This window comes from Triticum urartu, chromosome 5, assembly GCF_003073215.2.
Source record: "Triticum urartu cultivar G1812 chromosome 5, Tu2.1, whole genome shotgun sequence".
NCBI lineage: Eukaryota > Viridiplantae > Streptophyta > Magnoliopsida > Poales > Poaceae > Triticum > Triticum urartu.
Genome location: NC_053026.1, coordinates 620945673 through 620959640, shown reverse-complemented (window position 1 = coordinate 620959640; position 13968 = coordinate 620945673).

Below are 13968 nucleotides of genomic sequence, written 5' to 3'. Positions count from 1 at the left end.
CTCGATTCCCACGCACCTACACAAAGAAATAAGAACCTCGCAACCAACACGATAAAGAGGCTGTCAATCCCTTCATGATCACTTACGACAGTGAGATCTGATAGATATGATAAGATAATATTTTTGGTATTTTTATGATAAAGAAAAATAAAGATGCAAAGTAAAATAAACGGCAAAGGAAATAGCTAAGTGTTAGAAGATTAATATGATGGAAGATAGACCCGGGGGCCATAGGTTTCACTAGTGGCTTCTCTCAAGAGCATAAGTATTACGGTGGGTAAACGAATTACTGTCGAGAAATTGATAGAATTTAGCATAGTTATGAGAATATCTAGGTATGATCATGTATATAGTCATCATGTCCACGACAAGTTGACCGAAACGATTCTGCATCTACTACTATTACTCCACACGTTGACCGCTATCCAGCATGCATCTAGAGTATTAAGTTCATAAGAACAAAGTAATGCTTTAAGTAAGATGACATGATGTAGAGGGATAGACTCATGCAATATGATATAAACCCCATCTTTTTATCCTCGATGGCAACAATACAATACGTGCCTTGCTGCCTCTGCTGTCACTGGGAAAGGACACCGCAAGATTGAACCCAAAGCTAAGCACTTCTCCCGTTGCAAGAAAGATCAATTTAGTAGGCCAAACCAAACTGATAATTCGAAGAGACTTGCAAAGATAAACCAATCATACATAAAAGAATTCAGAGAAGATTCAAATATTGTTCATAGATAAACTTGATCATAAACCCACAATTCATCGGATCTCGACAAAGACACCGCAAAAGAAGATTACATCGAATAGATCTCCAAGAGAATCAAGGAGAATTTTGTATTGAGATCCAAAGAGAGAGAAGAGGCCATCTAGCTAATAACTATGGACCCGTAGGTCTGAAGTAAACTACTCACACATCAACGGAGAGGCCATGGAGTTGATGTAGAGGCCCTCCATGATCAATGCCCCCTCCGACGGAGCTCCGGAAAAGGCCCCGAGATGGGATCTCTTGGGTACAGAAGGTTGCGGCAGTGGAATTAGGTTTTCGTGGTGCTCCTGGATGTTTGGGGGGTAAGTGGATATATATAGGAGGAAGAAGTACGTCGGTGGAGCATCAAGGGGCCCACGAGGGTGGAGGGCGCGCCCAGGAGGGTAGGCGCGCCCCCCTGCCTCGTGCCCTCCTCGATCGTTTCTTGACGCCCACTCCAAGTCTCCTGGATCACGTTTGTTGAGAAAATCACATTCCCGAAGTTTTCATTCCGTTTGGACTCCGTTTGATATTCCTTTTCTTCGAAACCCTAAAATAGGCAAAAAAAAATATCAATTTAGGCTGGGCCTCCGGTTAGTAGGTTAGTCCCAAAAATGATATAAAGTGTAAAATAAAGCTCATTAACATCCAAAATAGATAATATAATAGCATGGAGCAATCAAAAATTATTGATACGTTGGAGACGTATCAAGCATCCCCAAGCTTAATTCCTGCTCTTCCTCGAGTAGGTAAATGATAAAAGAAGAATTTTTGGATGTGGAATGCTTTCTAACATATTTCTCAATGTAATTTTTCTTTATTGTGGCATGAATGTTCAGATCTGAAAGATATAAGATAAAAGTTTAATATTGACATAGAAATAATAATACTTCAAGCATACTAACTAAGCAATCATGTCTTCTCAAAATATCATAGCCAAAGAAAGTTATCCCTACAAAATCATATAGTCTAGCTATGCTCTGTCTTCACCACACAAAATATTTAAATCATGCACAACCCCGATGACAAGCCAAGTAATTGTTTCATACTTTTGATGTTCTCAAACTTTTTCAATCTTCACGCAATATATGAGCGTGAGCCATGGGTATAACACTTTGTGTGGAATAGAATGGTGGTTGTGGAGGTGACAAAAAAGGAGAAGATAGTCTCACATCAACTAGGCGTATCAACGGGCTATGGAGATGCCCATCAATAGATATCAATGTGAGTGAGTAGGGATTGCCATGCAACGGATGCACTTAGAGCTATAAGTATACGAAAGCTCAACAAAAGAAACTAAGTGGGTGTGACTTGCTTGCTCATGAAGACCTAGGGCATTTTGAGGAAGTCCATCATTGGAATATACAAGCCAACTTCTATAATGAAAAATTCCCACTAGTATATGAAAGTGATATCATAGGAAACTCTCTATCATGAAGATCATGGTGCTACTTTGAAGCACAACTGTGGAAAAAGGATAGTAGCATTGTCCCTTCTCTCTTTTTCTCTCATTTTTTTATTTAGGCCTTCTTTTTTTGCCTCTTTTCTCTTTCTTTTCGTCCGGAGTCTCATCCCGACTTTTGGGGGAATCATAGTATCCATCATCCTTTCCTCACTTGGTACAATGCTCTAATAATGATTATCATCACACTTTATTTACTTACAACTCAAGAATTACAACTCAATACTTAGAACAAAAATATGACTCTATGTGAATGCCTCCGACGGTGTACCGGGATGTGCAATTATGCATGAGTGGCATGTATGAAGAATTATGAACGGTGGCTTTGCCACAAATACGATGTCAACTACATGATCATGCAAGCCATATGACAATAATGAAGCGTGTCATAATAACGGAACGGTGGAAAGTTGCATGGCAATATATCTCGGAATGGCTATGAAAATGCCATAATAGGTAGGTATGGTGGCTGTTTTGAGGAAGGTATATGGTGGGTTTAAGGTACCGGTGAAAGTTGCGCAATACTAGAGAGGCTAGCAATGGTGGAAGGGTGATAGTGCGTATAATCCATGGACTCAACATTAGTCATAAAGAACTCACATACTTATTGCAAAAGTCTATTAGTTATCGAAACAAAGTATTACACACATGCTCCTAGGGGGGTAGATTGGTAGGAAAAGACCATCGCTCGTCCCCGATCGCCACTCATAAGGAAGACAATCAATAAATAAATCATGCTCCGACTTCATCACATAACGGTTCACCATACGTTCATGCTACGTGAATCACAAACTTCAACACAAGTATTTCTCAAATTCACAACTACTCAACTAGCATGACTCTAATATCACCATCTCCATATCTTGAAACAATTATCAAGTATCAAACTTCTCATAGTATTCAATGCACTTCTATGAAAGTTTTTATATTAAAGCAAATTTCCATGTTGTTCTAAAGGACTCTCAAAATAATATAAGTGAAGCATGAGAGATTAATTATTTCTATAAAATAAAACCACCGCCGTGCTCTAAAAGATATAAGTGAAGCACTAGAGCAAAAATTATATAGCTCAAAAGATATAAGTGAAGCACATAGAGTATTCTAATAAATTTTAGATCATGTGAGTCTCTCTCAAAATGTGTGTACAGAAAGGATGATTGTGGTAAACTAAAAAGCAAATACTCAAATCATACAAGACGCTCCAAGCAAAACACATATCATGTGGTGAATAAAAATATAGCTCCAAGTAAAGTTACCGATAGACGAAGACGAAAGAGGGGATGCCTTCCGGGGCATCCCCAAGCTTAGGCTATTTCATTTCCTTGAATTTTACCTTTGGGTGCCATGGTCATCCCCAATCTTAGGCTCTTGCCACTCCTTGTTTCATAATACATCAAATCTTTACCCAAAACTTGAAAAGTTCACAACACAAAACTCAAAATAGAAAATATCGTGAGCTCCGTTAGCGAAAGAAAACAAAACATCACTTCAAGGTACTGTAACAAACTCATTCTCTATTTATATTGGTGCTAACCCTACTGTATTCCAACTTCTCTATGGTTTATAAACTCTTTTACTAGCCATAGATTCATCAAAATAAGCAAACAACACAAGAAAAACAGAATCTGTCAAAAACAGAACAGTCTGTAGTAATCTGTAGCTAACGCAACTTATGGAACCCCAAAAATTCTAAAATAAATTGCTGGACGTGAGAAATTTATCTATTAATCATCTTCAAAAGGAATTAACTAAATATCACTTTCCAAATAAAAATGGCAGCAATTCTCGTGAGTGCTAAAGTTTCTGTTTTTTACAGCAAGATCAAAAAGACTTTCCCCAAGTCTTCCCAACGGTTCTACTTGGCACAAACACTAATTAAACTCAAAAAACAACCAAAACAGAGGCTAGGTAAATTATTTATTGAATAACATCAAGGAAAAATATTGGGTTGTCTCCCAACAAGCGCTTTTCTTTAAAGCCTTTTAGCTAGGCATTGATAATTTTAATGATGCTCACATGAAAGACAAGAATTAAAGCACAAAGAGAGCATCATAAAACATGTGACAAACACGCTTAAGTCTAACATACTTCCTATGCATAGGCATCTTATAGGCAAACAAATTATCAAGGCAAGCAAAAACTGGCATATGCAAGGAAGCGGAAAGAAACAATAGCAATCTCAACATAACGAGAGGTAAATTAGTAACATGAAAATTTCTACCACCATATTTTACTCTCTCATAATAATTACATGTAGGATCATAATCAAATTCAACAAAATAGCTATCACATAAAATATTTTCAACACGATCCACATGCATGCAAAGTTGACACTCTTTCAAACCCACTTTCAATATTATTGCAAACATTATTATCAATCTCATATTCATCATGGGGCTTAAATAAATTTTCAAGATCAAAAGAAGAATCATCCCAAACATGATCATTACAACAGACATAGCAAAACTAGCATCCCCAAGCTTAGGGTTTTGCATATTATAAGCACAATTGACATTAATAGAATTTATACTATCATCATTGTAATCATGCTTTCTATTCAAAGATCCATCGTGAATCACTCCATAAAGTACTTCATCACAATTTTCAGATTCACGAATTTCAAGCAAAACTTCATAAAGATAATCTAGTGCACAAAACTCACTAGCAATTGGTTCATCATAATTGGATCTCTTAAAAAGATTAGCAAGCGGATGAGGATCCATAGATCTAAGGTTCTCTGTTTAGCAATAAATAAACAACTACTCCAACCAAACAAGCAAACAAGCCAAGTAAGACATCAAAGCAAATGAAAAGACGAACAGAAGAAGGGAAAATAAAACGGCAAGGGTGAAGTGGGGGAGAGGAAAACGAGAGGCAAATGGAAAATAATGTAATGTGAGGGATAAGAGTTTGTGATGGGTACTTGGTATGTCTTGACTTGTGCGTAGATTCCCCGGCAACGGCGCCAGAAATGTCTCGCTGTCGGGAGTCAAATCTTGACTTGACTTGGCACGAATCTCCCTGGCAACGGCGCCAGAAATCCTTCTTGCTACCTCTTGAGCACTGCGTTGGTTTTCCCTTGAAGAGGAAAGGGTGATGCAGCAAAGTAGCGTAAGTATTTCCCTCAGTTTTTGAGAACCAATGTATCAATCCAGTAGGAGATCACGCTCGAGTCCCACGCACCTACACAAACAAATAAGAACCTCGCAACCAATGCGATAAAGGGGTTGCCAATCCCTTCACGGCCACTTACGAGAGTGATATCTGATAGATATGATAATATAAGATTTTTGGTATTTTTATGATAAAGAGAAATAAAGATGCAAAGTAAAATAAACGGCAAAGGAAATAGCTAAGTGTTGGAAGATTAATATGATGGAAGATAGACCCGGGGGCCATAGGTTTCAGTAGTGGCTTCTCTCAAGAGCATAAGTATTATGGTGGGTAAATGAATTACTGTCGAGCAATTGATAGAATTGAGCATAGTTATGAGAATATCTAGGTATGATCATGTATATAGGCATCACGTCCGCGACAAGTAGACCGAAACGATTCTGCATCTACTACTATTACTCCACACATCGACCGCTATCCAACATGCATCTAGAGTATTAAGTTCATAAGAACAGAGCAATACTTTAAGTAAGATGACATGATGTAGAGGGATAAACTCATGCAATATGATATAAACCCCATCTTTTTATCCTCGATGGCAACAATACAATACGTGCCTTGCTACCCCTGCTGTCACTGGGAAAGGACACCACAAGATTGAACCCAAAGCTAAGCACTTCTCCCATCGCAAGAAAGATCAATCTAGTAGGCCAAACCAAACTGATAATTCGAAGAGACTTGCAAAGATAAACCAATCATACATAAAAGAATTCAGAGGAGATTCAAATATTGTTCATAGATAAACTTGATCATAAACCCACAATTCATCGGATCTCGACAAACACACCTCAAAAGAAGATTACATCGAATAAATCTCCAAGAGAATCGAGGAGAACTTTGTATTGAGATCCAAAGAGAGAGAAGAATCCATCTAGCTAATAACTATGGACCCGTAGGTCTGAAGTAAACTACTCACACATCCCCGGAGAGGCCATGGAGTTGATGTAGAGGCCCTCCGTGATCAATGCCCCCTCCAGTGGAGCTCCGGAAAAGGCCCCGAGAGGGGATCTCTCGGGTACAGAAGGTTGTGGCAGTGGAATTAGGTTTTCGTGGTGTTTGGGGGGTACGTGGATATATATAGGAGGAAGAAGTACGTCGGTGCAGCATCGAGGGGCCCACGAGGGTGGAGGGCGCGCCCAGGGGGTAGGCGTGCCCCTGCCTTGTGCCCTCCTCGATCGTTTCTTGACGCCCACTCCAAGTCTCCTGGATTACGTTTGTTGAGAAAATCACGTTCCCGGAGGTTTCATTCCATTTGGACTCCGTTTGATATTCCTTTTCTTCGAAACCCTAAAATAGGCAAAAAAACCAGCAATTTGGGCTGGGCCTCCGGTTAGTAGGTTAGTCCCAGAAATGATATAAAAGTGTAAAACAAAGCCCATTAACATCCAAAATAGGTAATATAATAGCATGGAGCAATCAATAATTATAGATACATTGGAGACGTATCATAAATCAGTAAGAGACATCAGATCGCACCATATCTAATAAAGTGTGGTTATGACGTTCGGACACACCATTACGCTGTGGTGTTCCGGGTGGCATGAGTTGTGAAACTATTCCGCATTGTTTCAAATGAAGACCAAACTCGTAACTCAAATATTCACCTCCACGATCACATCGTAGAAACTTTATTTTCTTATTACAATGATTTTCCACTTCACTCTCAAATTCTTTGAACTTTTCAAATATTTCAGACTTATGTTTCATCAAGTAGATATACCCATATATGCTCAAATCATCTGTAAAGGTTAGAAAATAACGATACCCGCCGGGATCATCAACACTCATCGGACCGCATACATCAGTATGTCTTATTTCCAACAAGTCGGTTTCTCGCTCCATTATTCCGGGGAACGGAGTCTTAGTCATATTGCCCATGAGGCATGGTTCGCAAGCATCAAGTGATTACAAAAGCCCATCAGCATGGAGTTTCTTCATGCGCTTTACACCAATATGACCTAAATGGCAGTGCCACAAATAAGTTGCACTATCATTATTAAGCTTATATCTTTTGGTTTCAATACTATGAATATGTGTATCACTATTATCGAGATTCAATAAAAATAGACCACTCATCAAGGGTGCATGACCATAAAAGATATTACTCATATAAATAGAACAACCATTATTCTCTGATTTAAATGAATAACCGTCTCACATCAAACAAGATCCAGATATAATGTTCATGCTTAACGCTGGCACCAAATAACAATTATTCAGGCCTAAAACTAATCCCGAAGGTAGATGTAGAGGTAGCGTGCCGACGGCGATCACATCGACTTTGGAACCATTTCCCGGGCGCATCGTCACCTCGTCCTTAGCCAATCTTCGCTTAATCCGTAGCCCCTGTTTCGAGTTGCAAATATGAGCAACATAACCAGTATCAAATACCCAGGCGCTACTACGAGCATTAGAAAGGTACACATCAATAACATGTATATCAAATATACCTTTCACTTTGCCATCCTTCTTATCCGCCAAATACTTGGGTCAGTTCCGCTTCCAGTGACCAGTCCGTTTACAGTAGAAGCACTCAGTCTCAGGCTTAGGTCCAGACTTGGGCTTCTTCACTTGAGCAGCAACTTGCTTGCCGTTCTTCTTGAAGTTCCCCTTCTTCCCTTTGCCCTTTTTCTTGAAACTAGTGGTCTTGTTGACCATCAACACTTGATGCTCCTTCTTGATTTCTACCTCTGCAGCCTTTAGCATCGCGAAGAGCTCAGGAATTGTCTTATCCATCCCTTGCATATTATAGTTCATCATGAAGCTTTTGTAGCTTGATGGCAGTGATTGAAGAACTCTATCAATGACACTATCAAACGGAAGATTAACTCCCAGCTGAGTCAAGTGATTGTGGTACCCAGACATTCCGAGTATATGTTCACTGACAGAACTATTCTCCTCCATTTTGTAGCTGTAGAACTTATTGGAGACTTTATATCTCTCAATCCGAGCATTTGCTTGAAATATTAACTTCAACTCCTGGAACATCTCATATGCTCCATGATGTTCAAAACATCGTTGAAGTCCTGGTTCTAAGCCGTAAAGCAAGGCACACTCAACTATTGAGTAGTCATCAGCTTTGCTCTGTCAGGCGTTCATAACGTCCGGCGTTGCTCCTGCAGCGGGTTTGGCAATCAGCGGTGCTTCCAGGACATAATTCTTCTATGCAGCAATGAGGATAATCCTCAAGTTACGGACCCAGTCCGTGTAGTTGCTACCATCATCTTTCAACTTAGCTTTCTCTAGGAACGCACTAAAATTCATCGGAACAGTAGCATGGGCCATTTATCTACAACAACATAGACATGCAAAATACTATCAGGTACTAAGTTCATGATAAGTTAAAGTTCAATTAATCATATTACTTAAGAACTCCCACTTAGATAGACATCCCTCTATTCATCTAAGTGATCATGTGATCCATATCAACTAAACCATGTCCGATCATCACGTGAGATGGAGTAGTTTTCAATGGTGAACATCACTATGTTGATCATATCTACTATATGATTCACGCTTGACCTTTTGGTCTCAGTGTTCCGAGGCCATATCTGCATATGCTAGGCTCGTAAAGTTTAACCCGAGTATTCTGCGTGTGCAAAACTGACTTGCACCCGTTGTATGTGAACGTAGAGCTTATCACACCCGATCATCACGTGGTGTCTCGGCAGGACGAACTGTCGCAATGGTGCATACTTAGGGAGAACACTTGTACCTTGGAATTTAGTGAGAGATCATCTTATAATGCTACCGCCGTACTAAGCAAAATAAGATGCATAAAAAGATAAGCATCACATGCAATCAAATAAGTGATATGATATGGCCATCATCATCTTGTGCCTTTGATCTCCATCTCCAAAGCACCATCATGATCACCATCGTCACCGGCTTGACACCTTGATCTCCGTCGAAGCATCGTTGTCGTCTCGCCAACTATTGCTTCTACGACTATCGCTACCGCTTAGTGATAAAGTAAAGCAATTACATGGTGATTGCATTTCATACAATAAAGCGACAACCATATGGCTCCTGCCAGTTGCCGATAACTGTTACAAAACATGATCATCTCATACAACAATTTATATATCATCACATCTTAACCATATCACATCACAACCAGCCCTGCAAAAACAAGTTAGGCGTCCTCTACTTTGTTGTTGTAAGTTTTACGTGGCTGCTATGGGCTTCTAGCAAGAACCGTTTTTACCTATGCATCAAAACCACAAGGATTTTTCGTCAAGTGTGTTGTTTTAACCTTCAACAAGGACCGGGCGTAGTCAAACTCGAATCAACTAAAGCTGGAGAAATAGACACCCACTAGCCACGTGTGTGCGAAGCATGGCGGTAGAACCAGTCTCATGAACGCGGTCATGTAATGTCGGTCTGGGCCGCTTCATCCAACAATACCGCTGAATCAAAGTATGACATGCTAGTAAGCAGTATGACTATTATCGCCCACAACTCTTTGTGTTCTACTCGTGCATATAACATCTACGCATAGACCTGGCTCGGATGCCACTGTTGGGGAACGTAGTATTTCAAAAACAATTCTATGATCACGCAAGATCTATCTAGGAGAAGCATAGAAATGAGCGGGAAGAGTGTGTCCACGTACCCTCGTAGACCGAAAGCGGAAGCATTAAGTAACATGGTTGATGTAGTCGAACGTCTTCGTGATCCAACTGATCAAGTACCGAATGCACGGCACCTCCGCGATCTGCACGCATTCAGCTCGGTGACATCCCTCATACTCTTGATCCAGCTGAGGCCGAGGGTGAGTTCCGTCAGCACGACGGCGTGTTGACGGTGATGATGAAGTTGTCAATGCAAGGCTTCACCTAAGCACTACGGCAATATGACCGAGGTGTAAAACTATGGAGGGGGGCACCACACACGGCTAAAGATCAACTTGTGGGTCTATGAGGTGCCCCCCCTCCCCCGTATATAAAGGAGGGGAGGAGGAGGAGGGCCGGCAACAAGGGGCGTGCCCAAGGGGGGATTCCTACTCCTAGTAGGAGTAGGTTTCCCCCTTTCCTAGTCCAAGTAGGAGAAGAAGGAAGGAGAGGAAGAAGAGAAGGAAAGGGGGGCCGGCCCCCCTAGCCCTAGTCCAATTCAGTTTGGGCTAGGGGGGCGCCACACCTTGGCATGCCTCCTCTCTTCCACCACTAGGCCCATGAGGCCTAATAACTTCCCGGGGGGCGGTAACCCCCGGTACTCCGAAACTTATCTGAAACGATCTGAACCATTCCGGTGACCGAATGTAGCCTTCCAATATATGAATCTTTATGTCCCGACCATTTAGAGACTCCTCGTCATGTCCGTGATCTCATCCGGGACTCCGAACAACTTTCGGTACATCAAATCACATAAACTCATAATACGAATCGTCATCGAACGTTAAGCGTGCGGACCCTACGGGTTCGAGAACTATGTAGACATGACCGAGACACATCTCTGGTCAATAACCAATAGCGGAACCTGTATGCTCATATTGGCTCATACATATTCTACGAAGATCTTTATCGGTCAAACCGCACAACATACGTTGTTCCCTTTGTCATCGGTATGTTACTTGCCCGAGATTCGATCGTCGGTATCATCATACCTAGTTCAATCTCGTTACTGGAAAGTTTCTTTACTCATTCCGTAATGCATCATCCTGTAACTAACTCATTAGTCACATTGCTTGCAAGCCTTATAGTGATGTGCATTACCGAGAGGGCCCAGAGATACCTCTCCGACAATCGGAGTGACAAATCCTAATCTCGATCTATGCCAACTCAACAAACACCACCGGAGACACCTATATAGCATCTTTATAATCACCCAGTTATGTTGTGACGTTTGATAGCGCACTAAGTGTTCCTCCAGTATTCGGGAGTTGCATAATCTCATAGTCATAGGAACATGTATAAGTCTTGAAGAAAGCAATAGCAATAAACTAAACGATCATAGTGTTAAGCTAATGGATGGGTCTTGTCCATCACATCATTCTCTAATGATGTGATCCCGTTTATCAAATGACAACACATGTCTATGGCTAGGAAACTTAACCATCTTTGATTAACGAGCTAGTCTAGTAGAGGCATACTAGGGACACTCTGTATGTCTATATATTCACACGTGTACTAAGTTTCTGGTTAATACAATTCTAGCATGAATAATAAACATTTATCATGATATAAGGAAATATAAATAACAACTTTATTATTGCCTCTAGGGCATATTTCCTTCATTTTGTACTTCCGGTGAATCTTTATGATATATCTGATATTTTTTGCAAAATAAGAAATAGTGTTGGCACCTGCTCGTTATATGTTTACCCGTTTACCCCTCCCTTTTCTTTTCTTTAGCTAGCCCTTGTACTTGTTGTACGTACCATTAATTAAAGTACCCAATATGAGGAATTTGTCCTGAATAGGGCACAAACCCTAACAAAACTTGAAAAACATCTAAAAACAGAGCCACCCCTCCCCCCCCCCCCCCCCCCCCCCCCCCGCGCACGCGCGTTAGCATGGGTCGGGATCCGCCGTGCCCAATGGCCCTAAGGCCACAGGAGACGAGGCACATTGGCGGCAACACCGGGGAGGCAGAAACCATAGCTGCCTTTTTCCATGGGAGGAGAGATACGTGTGTGGTCCTCGCTCTTTGATACCGGATAAAGTGGCTCCACATCTTTTCAAACCAAACAACTTAATTTGGTCTAATAAAAGTGGTTTCTGTGACATGGTTTTTGACATGAATTGGAACTTTGTTGTCCAAATTATGCAGTTTGCAGCTCACCTCTCCTACAGAAATTCATATCACTAGTCATAGTGAGGAGTAAATTAGGCTAGTAATATGCATATGTTACTACTTCTATAATGGGTAGTAACATAACTGTAGTGTCATGCAAGTCTTCATTTATTTAGAAGTACATTCATTTTGCCTCAGGGTGCATTATGTAATGGTAACATATTATGTTTCCGTAGTAGTCTCTCTCCTTGTTAACTACGTCACGTAAGAAAATTTTACTTGGGGTGATTTATGTTACTAGGTACGTTACTCCCACTATGGCCAGCCTAATTGTACCCATGCATCAAGTGATGCACCAGCTCTTTATGAAGCTAGACCACCTGGAGAACCGTATTAGAACATAACATGCAAACATAAATGAGTAAGAGGGAAACAAACCATCTGAAGAGAGCACTCAAGATGTTGTACTGCAAAGACTAGGCCTCTTCTTTGGTTCATAAGATAGGAAAGTCATAGGAATGGGAAATTAATAGAAAATGAGATGACATGTATCTGAGTTCCTATAGGAAAGAGATGTCAGTTGGTTCATATGATAGGAATTTTTCCATTAGATCTGAGCAAATGTTTTCTTTTCTTTGAAAGGTGAAGGATAGGAACCAATCATACACAGGAACAAGGATTAATTCCTACAAATCAAAGGGCTATATTGCAAATTTTCCTTTAAAAATCATATCTGCTACCTACCCTTTAGAAATGCGGGACGACCAAGCTCATTATTCTCGCTTCGATAAAACTAGATCGGACCCCGCGTCGCTCACTTGAGCGACACAAGCGGTGGCTTGCTCATCCGCCGTCGGCTCTGCCTACTCTCCCCACTTTGCCGTCATCGGAGGAGCCTGCTGACGAAATGTCACGCGGAGAACGATGTCAGTGGTGCGTTTATTGATGCATGGTGGTGGCTGGTGCAGTCCGTTAGACAACGGAGGGATCACTGATTCAAAGATGCTCAGAGGCCGGCGGGCTTCCGGTGCTTTGTCGCGTGACGCAAGGGCAGCAGTCCCACAACATTGGGAATTGGCAGTGCATCTCCCACTGACACCTGAGCTGCAGCACGCATGGTTGATCTCGTGCGGAGAGGCATGGCGGCTTCGGAGTAGGTGGCATCCAGCTCGGGCAGCTAAATGTGGTTGGTTGTCCGCCAAGATCTTCTGCTCTTTTCTAGGAGGCGGACCACGGTAGTGTGGTGCTAGCCTTCTGCGAGGGTGGTGGCCGGCCGACGGTGCTATGGTATGATACGTCTCCAACGTATCTATAATTTTTGATTGCTCCATGTTATTATAGTACCAATCTTGGATGTTTTATATACATTTACAAGCACTTATATATCATTTTTTGGGACTTATCTATTAACTTAGTGCCCAGTGCTAATTGTTGTTTTTGCCTGTTTTTTGTTTTTCGGAATATCAGTACAAAACAAAGTCCAAGTGCCATGAAACTTTTTGGTGATTTTTTCTGGACATAAGCGACCCTAGAAGCTTCGGGAGGAGACGAGAAGATGGAGCAGTGTCCCATGAGGCATCAGAGTGCGCCCTGGGGGTAGGCATGCCCTGGTGGCTCGTGGGGCCCATGTGGGTCCGTTTGACCTAACTCCGCCTCTATAAATTCTCAAAAATTGAGAAACCAACATAAAGCCACCCGAAATACTTTTTCCGCCGCTGCAAGTTCCTATTCTCGCGAGATCCCATTTGGAGGCCTTTTTGGCACTCTACTAGAGGGGGAATCAATTACAGAGAGGCTCTACATCAACCTTGATGCCCTTCCGATAATGTGTGGGTAGTTT